The sequence below is a fragment of the Protomyctophum parallelum genome, assembly GCF_964188405.1.
Source record: "Protomyctophum parallelum genome assembly, chromosome: 10".
NCBI classification, from domain to species: Eukaryota; Metazoa; Chordata; class Actinopteri; order Myctophiformes; family Myctophidae; genus Protomyctophum; species Protomyctophum parallelum.
Genome location: NC_139704.1, coordinates 25217518 through 25238041, shown reverse-complemented (window position 1 = coordinate 25238041; position 20524 = coordinate 25217518). Strand labels below are relative to the sequence as shown.

Here is a 20524-nt window from a genome sequence, read left to right as displayed (position 1 = left end):
TCTCCAATATTCTAACTTCTTGTGTTTGTTTTTTTTGAGTGGTGCAACCACTCCAAGGAACAGCAATGTCTGTGTCCGCCTGTCTGTGTCTGTGTACCTATGTGGCCATGAGCACCAGTATATGACTATTAGTACCAGTAGGGGCGCTGTTTGCCAGAAACAGAGAGATAGTATTAGTGCTGCACTGTTGCCTGCTAATGAGAGAGAGAGAGAGAGAGAGAGAGAGAGGAGAGGAGGGGGGGGGGGGGGAAGAGAGGGGAGTTGCACCACTCAGTTCACACGGGTGTGGATTTTTTTTGTACGGTCACACCACAGCGTCACGCCAAAGCAGAAAAAAGAAGCAGAAATGCAAGCGTGAAGCGACGAGCTTCGCGCTCGTCGATCTCGTCCGTTTCTTGATCTCGTCTGTGGCTGTTTTCGTCGATCTCGTCAAAAACAGGTGACAGAGACGATGTCATACCTGCTGGCAAATCGCACACCACGCGCACACCGACATGTGTGCTTTCCAAAGGACACGCACGCAAGTACGTACACACACACACACACACACACCCATGCAGTGGGCCTCCGTTAGTTAATTGCTTTGTTTCACCGGCCCCCTCTGAATACGAGGAGAAAAGCTGGCGGGCTGTGCCAGTTTACAAGACACATCTGCAGGTGTTGGATTACAAAATGAGAAAAACTCACGCTGTGAAGCAACAACACGGACACTCACACGCACGCAGACACACGCACACGGACACAGAGGCACACACCGATACAGGGATAATCTCTGGTGTGTGCGTGTGCGTGCACGCACAAACACACACACACACACGCACGCATGCACACACACACACGCAGTCACGATGGCGTTCATGAATACCATTGGAAGATGACAATTTTTTTTCTTGTTACTTTACAACACTGATGATAGGTCGCGCTCTTATACAACACATTAGAATAGCAATAGCTCTGGGTTGCTAGACGATGGAGTAAACAGGAAGTAACCGGAGGTGAAAAGTGATCTTTGACGTCCGTCGTCCGCCTCCAGCAGAACATGCAGATTATTATTATTATTATTATTTTTTTATCCATTTATCTCTGATTCTTTTCCCAGATTGCATTTCTGGTCAAAACCATCTTTATTCACTGCCCATAACTGAAGCGTCGCTGATAGCGGTTACAAAATGTATATTTCGGGTGAATTAACCCATTTTGGCGGGAACCCCTTTCGGTGTTTTTTTTGTGTGAAAATGTGGCGCAAATCTTTGAATATATATTCTTTCAGAGGGAACGTTTTTAACTTAAATCTTTGCTTCCGGGGGGTCCCTGGAACTACATATATTCAGATGGGGGTTGGTGGTCAATTACAGATAATTCTGGGGGTCGTTGACATGAAAATGTTTGAGAACCACTGCTATAGAAACATGGTTTTTTTCAGAAAACTGTCAGGATTTAGAAGGCATTTGTAGAATTGTCATCAGGTCTAAATGGGTTAAAATATATATATAAGATTGCGGGAGACTTTACGTTGTTTACTTCCGGTTTTCGCCTTCAAAATATAAAATGGAAAGACCTTGGCAGTGGCAAAAGACTTAATGAATTAATAGTCTTTTTCAACCATAGAACCTTTTTTTTCTTTTTAGGAACAGGGAAATGGTCCTCATCCTCACAACAACTCAAATGTCTTGAATTCTACTATGTGGACAATTCTGGTCCTCGCACGCACACACGCACGCACACACGCACGCACACACACAGACTGCAGGTGCAGTTTGCTGTTCAGTACTTTGCGCCACTGCATGGAGGCAGACCTGGGAAAGCGCTTGGCACACACATTGTGATGCGATGCGAGCGGGGGTGAAACTGAAACCCTCACAACAGCTGTCTCTATTTAAGACGGCTTCGTAGAGAAGAGAAAAGAGCAGGGAACGCACAAGTATAATATGACAAGACCAACGGGGAGGCTTGGCTGTAGTAGCCTGTATGGTATGTTGAGCACCGTCCGGCATTGTCATTATTATTACCGTAGCTCGTGACGGGGCAGAAACCTCGTATCGCCGTATTCTAACCATTTGTAGTTTTTCATACATCGATGCCCTACTTGGTCACACTACGGTGGGTCCCAACACAATGAGAGCTCCAGCCACTTTCAACGTAAGTAAATTCGTTGTCATGTTTCTTAACCCATTTTGGGGCGGGAACCCCTTTTGGTGTTTCAAGCATTATGTTATACTTTAGCTATTGAAAAATAGCAGATCTACAAGCTCATAGAATACAATAGAATAGAGTATGAATGTGTAGGTCTGCTATTTTTGAAAAATCGTGAAATTCAAATCTTTGAATTATATATTATTACAGAGTGAACATTTAAACTCAAATCTTTGGGGATCCTTGACATGAAATATTGAACACCACTGATACAGAAACAAGGTTTTTCAGAAAACTGTCGGGATTTTGAAGACATTTTTTCAATTTCAATGTCAGGCCTAAGCAAAACCACCATACCTTTCTGTGGGTTGTGTCTGCAGCTGTCTGCCCCAAGCAAGAATTTAAATCCCACAAACGGATTATAAAGTAAACTAGAACTGCACTCTGTCGAGTGCATACTTGCTTGTTGCACACTAGTAGGCCATAAATGGCCAACTAGTGCGCAAGCAGAGTGCGCAAGTACTTTCGACCGTTATAAACTGTCACTTTTGATGCGTATGCACCGTCCCAGCAAATTGTGCCGATACGGCAGTGGTGCCAGATTACATACATGTATAAACAGGAGCATTACCTTTAATCCTCCCAACACTAAAACATATCGCCATTACGTCACCATCGAAAACCAATTACACTCTGGCATTGGGTCCTTTAATCCACATATTTCTTACGTCCACTAGCTTTCTCTCTCTCTCTCTCTCTCTCTCTCTCTCATTAGCAGGCAACAGTGCAGTACTACAGCGCCCCTACTGGTACATAATGGTGCTCATTAACATCACATAGGTGCATGACCAACACAACGGACATTGCTGTTCCTTGGAGTGGTTGCACCACTCAAAAATAAAAAATTTAAAACACAGAAGTAGCAGATCAACAAGCTCGAAAGGCATCGCTTTGCACCAAGTTTCGAACTTGTGGATCTGCTACTTTTGTGTGAAGTAAGTAAGAAAAATACGAGGTTTCTGCCTAGACAGCAATGATAACAGTAGTAACCCTCCCCAAAGCCCAGAACCGCTCCCTTAATTGACCAAAGGGGGGATACAGTATGTACATACTAAGCAAGTTATGTGTAACCGGTGGTAGAATAAGTAGCAATTTTAGTGGTGTATTTAATTAGTGATGTGGCAGTTTTGCACTGAACTAACGCGTGAGGAATACAAAGCGATGAGCGAAAGACTGTCTTGTAGATGATGTTGTTTATTAAAGAGATCACAGATCCTGGCTTCCCCAACAGCCCAGGCAGGCATCCAAACAGCATAATGTCAAAATACAGAGGTACATAGCTAGTTATACAGTACATATACTATATATATGCTGGGACCAGATTACATACATGACCATATTTCTTACATCATCATTGAGAGCTAGTCATACATGTAAGTTGATTAGCGGTATACTGTGGTTACTTTGCGCCAAAAACCGTCCCAGCCAACCCGCCACTTTTGATGCGTATGCAAATAAAACGGCAAATTGTGCCTGATTTGCTGGGACCAGATTACATACATGACCATATTTCTTACGTCATCATTGAGAGCTAGTCATACATATACTATATATGTGGAATTTGTAAGTTGATTAGCGTTATACTGTGGTTACTTTGCGCCAAAAACCCGCCACTTTTGATGCGTATGCAAATAAAACAGCAAATTGTGCCTGATTTGCTGGGACCAGGTTACATACATGTATACACAGGAACGTTACCTTTAATCCTCCCAACACTAAAACATATCGTCATTACGTCACAATCGAAAACCAATTACACTCTGGCATTGGGTCCTTTAATGCACATATTTCTTACGTCATCATTGAGAGCTAGTTATACATATACACACCATGTACTCTGGTCCCAGCAAATCAGGCACAATTTGCTATTTTATTTTACAAATTACATATATATATAGTATATTTATGACTAGCTCTCAATGATGACGTAAGAAATATGGTCATGTATGTAATCTGGTCCCAGCAAATCAGGCACAATTTGCTGTTTTATTTGCATACGCATCAAAAGTGGCGGGTTGGCTGGGACGGTGCATACGAACCGGGCGAAACTATTACTTGTGCGCTCTGCTTGCGCAAGTAATAATACATTTCTTTCATTTAAAATACTTCCACCTGCCATTCTTTCACATCATAACCAACACACGAGCATGCACTGTGATTGGTCAAAAGCCAGTGACCTCGCGGCCTGAGGCGGGCCTTAGGGCTGAGCAGAGCCCTCTATTGGCTCTGGGGCTGAGAGATTTTAGCCCCATTGGCAAGTAATTCAAGCAGGTGTGTCATGTCAGCTGTCAATCATTCAACTCAATGGAAGTCAATTTGGGCTGTAAAACAAATCTGCCAAATTTGACGTATTTTGTGTATTTCTTGTAACTATTTGATGCTGTTGCTGCTTTAGATTATACCAGAATATAAAATTATTTCTTCTAAAACATTTGAATACTAATTTCTCATCTTCACTCCACTTGCCCATTGATACCAGCCACCCCTGGTGAATGTACTACTGGGTAGTAGAACTGCCCACTGCAGACTGACAGACAGGGTGAATGTACTACTGGGTAGTAGAACTGCCCACTGCAGACTGACAGACAGGGTGAATGTACTACTGGGTAGTAGAACTGCCCACTGCACACTGACAGACAGGGTGAATGTACTACTGGGTAGTAGAACTGCCCACTGCACACTGACAGACAGGGTGAATGTACTACTGGGTAGTAGAACTGCCCACTGCACACGGACAGACAGGGTGAATGTACTACTGGGTAGTAGAACTGCCCACTGCACACTGACAGACAGGGTGAATGTACTACTGGGTAGTAGTACTGCCCACTGCAGACTGACAGGGCCATAAATACTCTAACATGGTTGCAGGGGCCAGGCAGCAGGTCATGGTTGTTTTAGCAAACCTCTCCCAAACGGTCAGCTGTGCTACAGTCAAACATTCTTCACTTTCCTGGCTATGAAGCCACTGTAACTGACTGTTCTCTCGCTATAGATGTTAGCGGAAAATAACTGGATTAACTTTCTAATCTTAAAATCTAACCCCCCACAGAGCAAACTGGAAATCAAATGCATTTTGTCACAGTTGAGAGTGAAGTAGTGGAGCGTCTTTGATAGACATTGATTCTGCCAGAGAAAAAACACAATCAACTCGAGCGCCACAATCCCGTACAAGCTTCCTTCTCTCTCTCTCTCTCTCTCTCTCTCTCTCTCTCTCTCTCTCTCTCAGATTATCCGTGTTGTCGCACGTGCGTGCCCTGCTGCTCACAGATTTGATTATCTATGCAAATGCGACCGCGAACTAAACAAACGGGTGAATCCAATCAAACAAAACACGTGTGTTTCACACCAAAAACAACTTTGATTCTTATGATCTCTCACTTCTCGCCCCTAGTTCGCCCCTCCGCCTCCTCATTCCTTAATTCAGGAGAAGAGAGAGAGAGAGAGAGAGAGAGAGAGAGAGAGAGAGAGAGAGACAGAGAGAGCGCAAAGCGTGACTGTGACTCTGGCATCTTGCAACAAACGTTTGTGAAATTATTCAAATGAGGGACATTGTTGTTGTTTTTTTTCTGTTGTTGTCGCGGTTGATTTGTGTTGAATGGCGACACAGGAACAAGGCTGGCGTATTCATGAACTCTCTCTCTCTCTCTCCCTCCGTGTGCATCACCGTGGCACTGCATGCGTGGAGGCGGCGTGCGTGGCATTATGAGGAGCCATTAATGAGTGTGTGGCGAGCTAGCCGCACATTGTGATGCGTGCCATATTACAGCCATTCATCAGAGAGAGAGAGAGAGAGAGAGAGAGAGAGGGGCCGGGACGGGAGACACTGACAGGCGGACATCCAACAGGTTGTGTAATCATATAACAGTCATGTCAGGCCTGCCACGGCTCCCTGTCCCATTCAGCCCCTCTAATGGTGTTTTCCTGCGGGTAATTGACAACGCCAGGCCCCTCGTTGATGGATGGATGGATGACTCCATGGACACAACAGGGCAGTGCTGCTGTCTGGGAGAAGGAACTATTTACTCCATGGACACAACGGGGCAGTGCTGCTGTCTGGGAGAAGGAACTATTTACCCCACGGACACAACGGGGCAGTGCTGCTGTCTGGGAGAAGGAACTATTTACCCCACGGACACAACGGGGCAGTGCTGCTGTCTGGGAGAAGGAACTATTTACCCCACGGACACAACGGGGCAGTGCTGCTGTCTGGGAGAAGGAACTATTTACCCCATGGACACAACGGGGCAGTGCTACTGTCTGGAAGTCAGGAACTATTTACTCCATGGACACAACAGGGCAGTGCTGCTGTTTGGGAGAAGGAACTATTTACCCCACGGACACAACGGGGCAGTGCTGCTGTCTGGGAGAAGGAACTATTTACCCCACGGACACAACGGGGCAGTGCTGCTGTCTGGAAGTCAGGAACTATTTACCCCATGGACACAACAGGGCAGTGCTGCTGTCTGGGAGAAGGAACTATTTACTCAATGGACACAACAGGGCAGTGCTGCTGTCTGGAAGTCAGGAACTTTATTTTTATTTTTTATATATATATATTTTTTTTATCCCACAATTTTGTAACCCATTTTTCACCCCTGTGTCAATCATCTAATGTGATCCTGGGCTCTACACACCCTCCGCCAACCAGGGGAGAGCAACGGACTTGAACTCATGCTTCCTTCATGCCTGAGTGTCCAAGTTGCTCCTTTACACCTGACAGGGGGGAGTTTCCCTGGTTGGACGTAGCGCGTGGAAGGAACACGTTATTCCAACCAGTTCATTTCCCCTCCATCAGGCGCCCCGGCTGGCCAGGGGGAGGCAGTTTAGAGACCAGGATTACTGCATGTTTTTGTGAGGGTACCTACCCTAGGGGACACGGGGAGAACATGCAAACTCCACACAGAAAGGCCCTTTCGCCAACCCTGCCTTCGGGTATGGGCACTGATGACGTGGAGGAGGAAACACGCCCCCAGCACCCACAGTGTCCCGAGCGGGAATCGAACCCAGGACCTTCTAGCTGTGAGGCGACAGCAGGAACTATTTACTCCATGGACACAACGGGGCAGTGCTGCTGTCTGGAAGTCAGGAACTATTTACCCCATGGACACAACGGGGCAGTGCTGCTGTCTGGAAGTCAGGAACTATTTACCCCATGGACACAACGGGGCAGTGCTGCTGTCTGGAAGTCAGGAACTATTTACCCCATGGACACAACGGGGCAGTGCTGCTGTCTGGAAGAAGGAACTTTTTACCCCATGGACACAACGGGGCAGTGCTGCTGTCTGGAAGTCAGGAACTATTTACCCCATGGACACAACGGGGCAGTGCTGCTGTCTGGGAGAAGGAACTATTTACTCCATGGACACAACGGGGCAGTGCTGCTGTCTGGAAGTCAGGAACTATTTACTCAATGGACACAACAGGGCAGTGCTGCTGTCTGGAAGTCAGGAACTATTTACCCCATGGACACAATCTCTTGCAATGTCCCGCCCCATATTTGCATAACCTGTCTGGTTGGTCCTACGCTACTGCTGTTCCGCTAAGTCCTCCCACAATTGAGTGACACCAGACTAAATCTGCCTGGGGCCATTTGCATTGCAAAGGCAGATATAGGCTTGCTACACGAGGCCAGCGCTACCCTCCACTGTGGTCCGGACCGGTGGTCTTGTCTGTTGTGTGTGTGTTTGTGATGATGTAGATAGACCCCCGTACATACATACGTACGTATATACGTACTGTCAACATTGGCACACACACACACTGCCTGGTTCCTGTGACCTGGCCACAGTGGAACAAAACAACACTCCTCTGTTTATGTGCTTATCTCTCTGTAGTACGTAACCTGAACCCCTCCTCAGCCTATATGTGTGTGTACTGTGTGCGTGCGTGTGTGTGTGTGTGTGTACGAGTATGTGCGTAAGAGAGAGAACTCTGTGCAGCTGCAAGACTCTCTCTCTCTCTCTTTCTCTCCAGAAAGCGTTGCAGGGACTTGCCAGTATTTTCATTCCCTCTCCAGGCATTTCCGCACACTAACAAAGCCCTGCCCGAGTGATGAAACACAGAGGAAGCAGCTTTTGTGAAGGGGAGACGTTTTTCGATGTGCGGGCGTGCGCATGTTTGTGCGTGGCGTGCGTGTGCGCATGCATGCGTTACTTCGTGCGTCCTGGCTTACACAGCTCGTTACATACAAATGTGCCTTTTGGCTCAAAATAAGTTAAGTTATTAGGCTAATGGGACCTTGTTTTGGTAGCAGTAGCAGTGCTTCAGCGCTACCAGAACAACCATATCCGTTTCAGAAAGGCAGAGTTGTAATTAACTGTTTTAATACCTGTGGCTCGTTGAGTTAATTGGTGTATGTTTTTTTCTTTTTTTTTTTTGCTTCTTTTTTTTTTACAGTTATGCCCTTTCACAGCCCTGCTTCCTCTCTCTCCATCGCCACAGGAAATGTGCACCGTAAACGCGGGTCACAGTTCTCCCAGGGTGTCGTTTCAATAGGACCCTATTTAACACTGTTAACAAAAAAACATCTCCTTTAGTTTGTTCAACTTAAATGGACACGGAAACAGGAAACATACACTTAATGTCCCCATATGTGTGCTAAAGAGCCCTGTGGGGTTTTCATGTTGTTTTGTGTTTTTTTCTCCTCTTCTTCATAAAGCCGGTTTTGTGTGCAAGCGTTGCCCTTTTATTTTGTCAAGTCCTCAACGTCTTTTCTGTCAGACGACCCCCCCCCCCCCCCCCACACACACACACACATCTACAGTATGTGTGGATAGTGGTTTTTCCACCACCAGATTTCTCTTGGGCCGAGGCCAGCGCTGGGGTCTACGCTCACACGCCAACATCATTTCCACTGCCCTCGCCTTCGTGCATGGGGTCATGACACAGCTACCGAAAGCTCTGGATGGTGTGTGTTTCTCTCTCTCTCCCTCTCTCTCTCTCATTTGGTAGACACCCGGGAGCAGATACTGTACGGTGCTGTATACGTTGTGGGTCTGGGGGTTAAAACCGCCATGACTGGAGCCTTTTACACGAAAGATGATGCTTGTTTTGTCCGTTTTTTACTCCGGGGGGGTTCTGACAATCCTGCGTGGCTTTGACGGCCGTCAAATAGCCTCCGGCTTTTTTGACACACGCGTGTGCCCCATAAACGGGGATTTGGATCAACCGGAGAAAAATAACCTCCATAATTACTGGGTTACATGTGGGCCTAGCCCACAGCGGGAGGGAGGGAGAGAAAAAAAAGAGAGAGAAAGAGAGAAGAAAGGGGAAAAAAAGAAAGGAAAAGGGGGATAGACTGCCAGGGATAGAGACATTCCTGTTTGCTGTGTCATCGCTGGGCTGAGTTCTCCGTCAGTCACTATGCACAGAGAGCTCCACGAACACACAGTTCATGCGCTGGACGCAGTGTTTTAAAACACTAGTGGTTCTCAAAGTGTTTTCGTGCCAAGGATCACCGAAGTAAGCCTTACTGAGCCCTGAGGCCCATAGGGCAGCTTGGGCAAGCCTTACCGAGCCCTGAGGCCCATAGGACAGCCTGGGCAGGAGACTATCTCCTGTTTCTGTAGCGTGCAGCATGGGGCAGATGGATGTACAAGTACACCCCCTGGACATGTGGTGACAGACCCCCATTCCGAAACACCGGCATTCAGAAACACCGCCATTCAGAAACCCGGTTAGGGTTAGGGTTAGGGTTCTGAATGGCGGTGTTTCTGAATGGCGGTGTGTAACCGGACATGTTGTACAAGTTAGAGCCCGACCGATGCCAGGTTTTTAATTTCGATACCGATGTTGGAGGGTCCTAGACCACCGATGCGGATGTTTTTGATCCATATATTGTGAGAAGATTTTAAGTTTAAAAAATCAATTAGAAAAACTTGGATTTGTATAAAATTTTATAACATTTTAAACAAAAAGCAAGCAAATAAATTCAAATGAGCATAAATGGATACAAAATGCAAATGATTAAATCTTTCACTGTATATATCTATCTATCTCAGAAACCATGTATCTTCATATTTCAATTTAGTTTTTTCATAAATGAATGCGCTACTTTATCATACTCACTATAAGTGTAAAAATAGCAGATCTACACGCTCCCAACATGTTGAGATATGATGCATTGTGAGCTTGTAGATAGGCTATTTTAACTTTTTTTTTTTTTTTTAAGGAATGGTTTTGGACAGCAATAATAGGTTCTATCTGTATCAGTATCAGTCAGTTTGAGCAGATTCGATTCAAATTGGCTACCGTGACTGCCTATGAAATCCACAGGCCTGGGTATAAAACCTGGCCTGGTGGGGATACAGTATGTGGGCCGGCCACTTGGTGCTCACAGCTGAAGACAATTAATGTAACGAGTTAAGTTTTCTCTCTGTTGCGAAAAAAAAACGGCTTGTCATACATGATTCTAACAGCTGAAAACATCTGCATGCAGCACAATGACCAGCTTTTCTTTTCTGAAAACGTTTTCTGAAAAACCTATGTTTCTATGTCAGTGGTTCTCAAACTATTTCATGTCAAAGAGCCCCAGAATTATATGTACTGTATTTGGCCGCCAACACCCATCTGACATGGTCCACTCATCTGTAATGTAATGGGCCGTTACCGTGACGTAGGGCTCCATGGCTGAGGACGTCCACAGGTACGTTGTTAGCGCCAATCAGGTTTTGCATTCCATTCCATTTGTGTCCAGAGCCCACACACACAATGGAAAAAAGAGGAGTAAAAACAAATTGACTCTGGCTGGTGGACTTAGGTGTGGATGTGTGATAAAAAAACTCGAATATTTAGTTAAAGTCATGGAGGAGGAACCTTCTGAGAGCTTCAGGAGAAAAGATAATCAACTTCAAAATCTCAAAATGGGTCAGAAAGACCTCACAGACACTCTGGACACTAACCCAACTCATTTCTATCCAACAGCCCTTGAATATGATGGAATATCATTAAGGATTACTGTGATGGTGTGATGGGAAGCTCACATTTCATATCACACACACTCCATAATTCACTAGGAAAAACAAAACTTTTTGGAAAAATAATAAAATATAATCTGAATTATTTCGCAGATCCGCGGAACCGTGGGTTTAGATGACTGTTATTTTCTCAGTTGCTGTTGCTAGTCATGGCTGTCAGTTCCCACCCGATGTTGTGTGGGAGTCCAGACTGATCCAGACCGTACTGCATAACTACTAGTTTGCCTAATGTCTTGAGGCTAGGACTGAAGTCTAAGATGTATCCTTCCAAGAGGATGATACGATCTCCCAGCATGCAACAGAACATGCAAGACGTTGGAGACGGGCCTTTCCCCTTGGGCTCAACCTTCTTCCAGGAGAAGGTATCTGGACTGAATTTCCACAGATCATTTAAGCACTGGTTCCAGGTGTAGCCACCAAATATGTACAGCTCTCCATTGTAGGTAAAGGCTGAATGACCGCAGCGTCCTTCTGGAAGAAGCTGTGCAGAAGGCGTGCTCAGCCAGTGGTTGGTCTGTGTCAAACACGCTAATGGTGTTGGAGCACTGACCCCTCCTCCCCTCACCCCCAAATACAAACATCTTTGTCTCGATGATGGTGGCAGAGTGACCGTCTGAACCAGGTGGTTTAGTTCCGCTGATGTTAATTAAAGACCAGACCATTGTGCTGGTGTCCAACTTGTGGATGTCATTAGTGCATCCAGTCTGCTGGATCCATCCCCCATAGATAAACATGACCTCCCCCAGGACACAGGCAGAGTGGTTCACCCTCCCCTTTGGAACAGTCCCAGACACCCTGGGTTTGAACCATCTGTGGGTGTCGACCTCAAACACATAGAGAACGTTCCAGTAAGGCATCCCTCCCCAGAGGTAGACAGTACCTCCTACCAGCACAGCTGTGTGGCCCTCACGCCTGGAGGGAACCTTAATGTGACGTTCTCCTGTTCCAGGCATCACTGGGATCAACTTCCTCCAGTATAAAGACACTGTGTTGAAGACGTGCACGTCAATGTGATCTCTTGTCCTCTGGTTTACTTCTCCTCCAAAGCAGTAGATTTCGTGTCCGACCACCGCAGTCACAGCCTGGTCCTTCCTATGTTCTCCTTTCAGATGTATCGTCCAGCGAAACATTTCACACAGCAGCACCACCGTCGATGAGTGTTGGCGATTAGTCTACAGATGAACTTAAAAACTTAGGCAGTTGGTTTTCCTTGTCACAAGTCGCCAACTGATGTTTGGTGCATCGGAAAATTTATTTAAAAGAACAATTACACGGTTGTGAAAAAAATCACACTCATCACTCGTGTGAAGTGAGGGGCGCTCTTATCATCACACATCATCATACATCACATTCTGTGCTCAGACAATAAAATCATCACAAATGTCATTCTGGCCAATCACATTTGGTGTCTTCACTTTTCTGTCCATCACTTTTATCAAGCAACGCTTTGCTTCCGCGGTGTGAAGTCATTGAATATGTTTGCTCCGTCCACTCTTATCTTTAGCGACGATCTTTAGCTGTGTTTTTTCTCTGAACTGAGGCTCAGATTGAGGTGATCATACAGAACATCCATGTTCTCGTTACTTTTAGTTACTATATTAGCGCTTCTGATGAAAGCGAAAGTAGCTATAGCGGCTGCCCCGGAAATGATTGATTGTTACATCCGGTTCACCAAATCAGGCGGGAGGCTCATCAAAATAAGAGCTCGGTGGGCGAAAGCGTGAGAGAGATAACCTTGAACTAATAACAGATTCATGAAAATATATATATATCATGGTGCGTCACAAAATTTAAAATAAATCACGGGTGTGAACTGTACCATTTTGACAACTTTTGTCAATGTGTTGAGTGGAATCTTTACTCACCATCAACCTTTGTGTTTTCTTTCAGGGGCGCTAGCCCCTCCTATGCCCAGCTTTCCGGGTTTGTGTGAACACACATGTATATTGGCTTGTGATTGGCGCATAGCGATGATTTGATTGGCTGAGAAAAGTACATATTGAAGATAAAAGTGAGGCCACAAATTGTGATTGCCCGGAATGAGATGATGTATGATGATGAACACAGATGTTTAATAGGGGTCCATTTGGTTTCATTTTACACTCTCTATAAGATGGTTTACCAACTATCCATCATTTAGCTGGGGACCACTTGGAACCCCCTTCAAGGACCACTGGTGGTCCCTGGAGGACTGTGTTTAATTTCTCAGGCATGGCTGTCAGTTCCCACCTGATGATGTGTGGGAGTCCAGACTGGTCCAGACCATCCACCAAAGGTGTACATGCAGCTCTCCATTGTAGGTAAAGCCTGCGTCCTTCTGGAAGAAGCCGTGCAGAAGGTGTGTTCATCCATTGGTTGGTCTCCGTGTCAAACACTCTGATGGTGTTGTAGTACCGATCCCACGTCCGGACCAGCCCCCAAATACAGACATCTTTGTCCCATGGTTGTTTTCGTCGACTGAAACTATGAGGAAAAGTGTTCTTTGACTACCTTTTTCCACCGACGAAAACTAAATGGAAACTAAATGAAAACTAAGCAATGATGACTAAAACTAAGACTAAATATACTGACATTTGTCAACAAATAAAAACTAGACTAAAATGTTAGGAAGGGACCCAGTAGAGAAGAGATCCAGTATAAGTCATTTTACACTTGGTTTCATGATGCGACGCTTTGTGAGCTTGTAGATCGGCTATTTCCAGCAAGTGTAAAAACAGTCATTACGATGGCATCAAGGCTCGCCTTAGTCGACTAAATCATCTGTAGATTTAGTCGACTAAAATCTTATGTTATTTAGTCAACTAAAACTACTGTAGACTTAGGGCCGATTCATACTCCTATTTTACCGCTGTTTCGGTGCTGTAGTGCCGAAATGATTTAGTCTCGTCAGACATTTTCAGTAGCACCGAAGTAGGCTCTACAGAGCCGAACCGACTTTTATTCGGCTCTAAAATAGGAGTATGAATCGGCCCTAACACTAAAACATGCCAGGTGACTAGAATGTGACTAAAACTAAATGAAAACCATTCAAGAGACTGTGAGTAAAACTAACACTGCTTTGTCCCGGTGATGGTGGCAGAGTGATGTGATGGTGTTAATTAAAGTCCAGATCATTGTGCTGGTGTCCAACTTGTAGATGTCAAGAATCATTAGTGCGTCCAGTAAAAGCTGGGTGTATCCTCCATGGATAAACATGACCTTCCCCAAGACACAGACCGAGTGGTATTGCCTGCCTCCCCTTTGGAACAGTCCCAGACACCCTGGTTGTGAACCATCTGTGGGCGTCGATTATAGAGCCCGGCCGATTCCGATGCCGGCGATGCCGATGTTGCAGAGTCCTAGACCGCCGATGCCAATGTTTTTTTTATCGTCTTTGGTATGAACCGGCCGGGGATCGAACCCCAACCTTCCAGTCTTCCAGGGCGGACACTCTAACCACAAGGCCACTGAGCTGGCCAATGGATATGTATCGGTCCAGGGTAAAATGAGGGACATGTTATGGCTGACATAAAGGGGAGAGAAAGGCTGTCGGATGATCTGCAAAACATGTTCATATATCCATCCATCCATCTACCATCTATTCATCTTTACTGTACATATGTAGGCCTATGCTATATCTGTGTCTATTGTATGTCTGACGCTCTACAAAACAGCACTAGATGTTCATATAGATTTTGCCGACGTTCTCCATTCTCTCTCTCTGTCCACAAAACAGGACGAGGAACATTTCTCAAATTCTACTAGCACACACGCACACACACACACACACACACACACACACACACACACACGGTCACGTGGCCTCCTGTGGTCTGGTAGAGTTGGCAGCGTTGCCACTCAGGCCTGTGAGACTGAGTGTGTGCGGTTGGACCTGTGCCCGCCTGTCTGCCTTCCTGTCATTCAGCCTGGTTAAAGAGTCCTTGTTGAGAGCGACCCGCGCCGCTGCCCGGTCACTACGGGAGCCATTCACCCATGTTGAGGAAAAAAATAAAAAGCAGAAGAAACTGCATAGCATAACAGCCAAGTCCTGTCAACGAACAGCGCTCTCGCTATACCGCATATACACACTACGCCTGGCACGGCCAGGCTAACACCACTGTGTACATATTAGTCTGGAACTTAGGCGTGGAAGACTTCTTTCCGAGGGGCGGTTACAAACAGATTCCAACGTCACAGCAAAAATGTCTTCACTTTGAATAGTGTGCTCTGATTGGTCACCCACAACTCTGGGGTGAGCGAAATGTGATTCAACCTGAGGAGTGCCAGACCCAATCTCCCCAGGGATCTTTTTTCCTGTGGCAGATTTGTCTGGTTTGGTAAAGAAGGTACAAACACAGTACTGTAGGCTACTGCTAAGAGCCAGAGACATTCTATTGGATAGGTTGCATCAATGAGGGCCTGAGGGGGCAGAAACTCATATTATATTCCAGTGAAATAGTGACAAACTCAGATTCCAGTGAAATAGTAAAAATGCTATAGACTCCAGTGAAATAGTTACAAACGCTCATAGACTCCAGTGAAACTGTGACAAACGCTCATAGACTCCAGTGAAACAGTGACAGACACTCATAGACTAGTGCATTCTGTACACTTCTGGTACAGGCCTTTGTCACTATATTCGCCGATAGCAGTCTCTGTGTAGAAGACTGGCCTGAAAGAAGTGACGCAACACTTCTTCTAGATAAATCCACGGAGGTGTGCCTGCACTGGGCACAGCCATAGCTGAGGTGTATACCGTGAAGCGCAACTTGACACCTCAGTATTGATTGCCTACACCTGGCCTTACAGGGCACCGCTCCATGTCTATATGGCTCTAGCTGTTGAGAGCCATTGATCCTTCATTTGAATCAGATGTGTGGAAGGGAGATCTTAGGGTAAGTGTATAGGCAGACTAATACATCCTCCCCCAGACTGCTCAGAGCCCCCTCTGAACAGTCTGGATGACGTCTTACCATCACATGTCTGCAGTGCAGTCATGTGCATGCACGCAAGTCTGTATGTGTGTTAAATCTGTCTCTCTCTATGTTCTGACGTCCGTGTGCTAATCGCTTTGGCTGCTGATCCCTGCCTCTGTGTGTGTGTGTGCGTGTGTGTGCGTGTCATGCTGATGTTCCACGGGCGGCAGGCATGCAGCGCTGCTGCACATCCCTTACACGCGGCATAAGGAAGATTAAAGCATCCTTTTATTTCCTCGCCTCCTGTATATCTCTCCCTCCAAGCACCACCCAACACCACCCACGCCGGACCTCCTGTTTAATCCCCACTAGGAAGGACGAGTACTCGTTGGAGACCAAAAACACAAGGGAAAAGACAGCACAAATTTAAGGGATAGCACCATAACAGAAACATAACATATATATATTTTTTTTTATTCTCTTTTTTTATACCACGATTTTTGTAACCCATTTTTTTCACCCAGTGTCAATGATGTAATGTAATCCTGTGTGCTACACTTCCTCTGCCAACCTGGGGGGGGCAGCGGACTGACCTCATGCCTCCTTCTATGCATGCTGCTTCTTTTCACCTGACAGGGGGGACTTTCCCCGGCCGGACGTAGTGGGTAGAAGGAACACGTTATTCCGACCGGCTGGCCAGGGGGAGGTAGTTTCGAGACCAGGATTACTGCATGTTTTTGTTTTTGCAAAATGTTATGTTTCTAGGGTAGGTACTGTACTACCCTAGAAACATAACATTTTGCGTGTTTTTTAACAGCATGCAAAGCTGGTCAATAATAGCCCAGAGTACTAGGCTAGGTTCTGCTCAACAGAACCCCATCCAGGGACCACATCACACCTGTCCCCCTCCGTCAACTCCACTGGCTCCCAGTCAAGTACAGAATTGACTTCAACACATTCTGGACGGAGAACCCCTTTTTGTGTTTTAAGCATTAGGTTATAGTTTAGCTAGCCGCGCTACGAGCTTGTAGATCTGCTTTTTTTTTTTTTATCCGTCAGGATTTAGAAGGCATTTGTAGAATCGTCCTCAGGTCTAACTGCAGGGTTAAAATACTTACCATCACATACAAAGCCCTCAACCACCAGGCCCCTTCGCTACCTCTCTGAACTCATCAATCGCCATGTCCCCATCCCGCTCCCTCAGGTCAAGCACCTTGAAAAGCACTATAGAAATTGTATGTATGAATTATTATTATTATTATTAGTAGTAGTACTAGTAGTTGCGAACGCAGTGAGCCACTTACTATGACAGCAAGGGCTGAATGTCTGTGTGTGTGTCTGTGTGTCTGTGTGTGTGTCTGTCCCACTGTTACACCACCCGCCCGCCACCAGAGGGCGCAGCTGTAGCACACACACACACACAGGGCGCAGCTGTAGCACACACACACACACACACACACACACACACACACGCACACGCACACGTGCACACACACACACACACACACACACACACACACACACACACACGCACACGCACACGCACACGCACACGCGCACACACACACACACACACACACACACACACACACACACACACACACACGCACACACAACCACACACACACAAGCTGCGTTCGCTTCACGCGTTTGCGCGTCTTACTTGTAGTAGTAGTAGTAGTAGTAGCGATGTACTGGTGAGATTTTCATGATTGGCTGGCCAATGGGAGACTAGCCCTATACGGCCAATTGGACACTAAGCCTGCTCTTCTCTCCCCCACCGCACCATGACTAGAGACTCCAGAAAGCACCACTAAAGGTACAATATGCAAGACAATGGAATGCAAGCTGATACATGATGGCATTTTTTTCCTTTTTCGTAAAATTAACGGCCTACTTGATCACACAAAAGTGTCAAAAGTAGCAGATCCGCAAAGCTTGTAAATCTGCTCATTTTTATACTTTTGACTTGAATCCTGAGAATGAACCGTTTTGGACGTAATGAGGTTTCCTGCAGACAGAGACGATAGATATGCATGAAATCACCTGTGTTGCGCTGCAAAGTGCAACAGTTCAAGCTCACGTACTTTGTCCCCTTAATATACTGTACGCTGCACAGAACTCCATATATGGGCATTAAACAGTCCACACCAAGGGCTCCATTTTCGTCACGGCTAAACACCTTATCCCTAAACTTCTTCGCCTTTTTTACTATTTTGAAAAAGAAAATTGAATAGTTCAACTAGCCAATATACATTGACACGTTGTGAGCTTGTAGACAGGCCATTTTAACTATTCAAAAATGTTTTGCAAAATAGTATAAAAAGGCAAAGAAGTTTAGGGATAAGGCGTTTAGCGGTGACGAAAATGGAGCCCCAAGTCTCTTCACCAAGAATAGCCGATCACAACGTGTCACGTAGATTGGCTATTTTGGGGGAATGTTCCCCCCAGAATAGGGATGCTGGTGCTTACGTGGTTAAACCACACCTAGTATAGAAGTCTGTATATATATATATATATTTGTCCTAATGGAAACAGATATTCACAGTTTTCCTCGTTACATTCTGTATCTTAGGGGAAATATTTACGTTAATATGACAAGTAACAATATCATTCAGGGGTACCGTGGATGAGAAAATTATTTACAGGGGTGACCTGAGCTAAAAAAAAGACCACTGTACTATAGGGAGACAGCCTCCAACCACTGCTGAAACACCTAAACGTAAGACCACTGTACTATAGGGAGACCACCTCCAACCACTGCTGAAACACCTAAACGTAAGACCACTGTACTATAGGGAGACCACCTCCAAGCACTGCTGAAACACCTAAACGTAAGACCACTGTACTATAGGGAGACCACCTCCAACCACTGCTGAAACACCTAAACGTAAGACCACTGTACTATAGGGAGACCACCTCCAACCACTGCTGAAACACCTAAACGTAGCTTTTCATCATGCCTACGGGTTTCTGTTCAGGAATATAACACATGTTATTTAGTCCTGCAGGTGTTTGTCTGATTCCTGCCCCAGGAAAACCTCAATGAAAAGCAGTCGCTGTGCACTGCGCCGTCTGGTACCCTGGTTTCCGTGCAAAAGATTAAACGCCCTCCTCCTCCTCCTCCTCAAGACTTTAATAATAAGCACTTAACCTGGTGTCCCCATATCTCGGAGGTGTCATCGTAGGTGAACAATTCCCCGCCCCCAAATGTCATACACACATTTTGGAAAGAGTTGACCCATTATGACACGAGGCCGATTCTACCCATGGCTTCTAAAAATCAGTAATTCTTTGCACAATTTCAAGATTTCTTTCTAAACCGTTCACAAATAGCAGATGTACGAGATCGCAGCGCGGCACGAAGTGACGTGCTGCGAGATTGTACATCTGCTATTTTTGAACAGGCAATGCTAAAAATCAAAAACTTGGCATGTGTCTCCCAGATGAGGCCCGGGGGAAAGCACTGTGCACTGGACATTCATTTGGTCGGACCAACAGTTTCCAAGAACAGAAAACATACCAAAACACATCATCTTTTTCATGGAAGTGTATATATTTGTACGTCATTAAATGTTCCGATTAACTGAAAGTGGAGGACCCTTATGTAAACAAGTCTTTGTGCTTTTTCTGGTTCTATCCTCAAGTAACTGTTTTAGTATTGACCTGTACTTCCGTTCGTGTGTACCCATTCTGCATATTGTGAAATAAAATTTTCAATCAATCAATGAATCAAACCACTCGGAATAATCACTATGCTGCGACAAGCTACAATAATTGATTAAATCAATTAATTACCAGCTGCATTGTTATTATCTGCGGGGGTCCGCTATAACTGCCTCTGTGTCAGTCTCAGTGCAGTAGTTTAGGTAGGAACCAAAATTATCTAAGGCGGAACTATTGTGTTCCGAGTCGTTTCCGCCCGGACATATTTGCGGTGCGCACATACGTCAGCCAATGAGAAAACCAGCTGGACTAGAGGACTAGCTTGCACATCGATGATAGACTCAGCTGCTTGCTAGCAGCTCGTACAAAAAAAAAACACGCCACAAGGAAAAATGTGGAGTGAACATAAACTAAAGAGCGGGTTGGTTTACCTGTACAGACTGCGAGCGCGGAGTGTGGCGGTGTCGTAGAGGCGTTCTCCTCGCCCTCCACCCTCCTCCCTCCCTTCATGTATTCCTCAGGCGGCGCGGCGCGACGACTCCCGTCCCCCGCAGCCCCTCCTCCTCCTCCACCTCCTCCCCCTCCTCCTGCTCTCCTCCTCCAGTCTCAAGGTGTGCTCTGAAGAAAAACAGACAAACAAACAAGCCGTTATGTGGATTTTATTATACACCCTTTTCCTCCTCGTTGCACAAACGGCTCTAGTGAAGTGAAGTGAAGTGCCGCCGATAAACTCGTTTTAACCTCGCCTCGCGACGGCACGTTTATGTACACACCTGCATGAGATGTTATTCTGAA

General features: G+C 45.8%; 1 protein-coding gene across 1 annotated transcript in view; it reads right to left on the bottom strand.

Moving 5' to 3' along the window:
- Positions 1 to 20292, bottom strand: part of zmiz1a (zinc finger, MIZ-type containing 1a) — a 181288-nt gene extending 160996 nt beyond the window's left edge. Inside the window, exon 1 of the mRNA XM_083774390.1 lies at positions 20161 to 20292. The gene's annotated coding sequence lies outside the window, so the exon portion shown is untranslated. The remainder of the gene's footprint in view (positions 1 to 20160) is intronic.
- Between the last annotated feature and the right edge of the window lie 232 nt (positions 20293 to 20524).